The sequence below is a fragment of the Plasmopara halstedii genome (genome assembly GCF_900000015.1).
Source record: "Plasmopara halstedii genome assembly, contig: Scaffold_2061, whole genome shotgun sequence".
Taxonomy (NCBI): domain Eukaryota; phylum Oomycota; class Peronosporomycetes; order Peronosporales; family Peronosporaceae; genus Plasmopara; species Plasmopara halstedii.
In genome coordinates this window covers 443,394-443,853 of record NW_020188969.1, presented here as the reverse complement: position 1 = coordinate 443,853, position 460 = coordinate 443,394, and positions in this window count along the sequence as shown.

Here is a 460-nt window from a genome sequence, read left to right as displayed (position 1 = left end):
TCTCGACAGCTCAAAGCTGCAGAGAAGAACTACCCAGTTCATGACAAGGAGCTACTTGGGATGAAGTATGCACTTGTCAAGTTTTAGGTCCACCTACTCGGCTTCAAGCCGTTTGTGATCTACACCGATCATGCGTCACTACGCACTGCGACTCAGTCGCCCCACCTCTCGCAGAGGATGGCTATCCTTCTTTGCGGAATATAACTTCGAGGTGAAGTATAATTCGGGAAGCAGAATGCTTTGGCTGATGCATTGTCACGCAGACCAGTCTATGAGCTTGCTCATGTTACAACTGTACGTCGTCTGTGACGCCTTTGATCCGCATCGCGTATGTGGGGGATGAGATGTGTGTAGCGTTGCTACGGGCTCTAGGGACCAAGGAGTTTGGAACCTCGTACAAGAAATTGTCATCAAGATGGCGTGCACGATTGCACCGATATACGTTGAATAACGGTCTGCC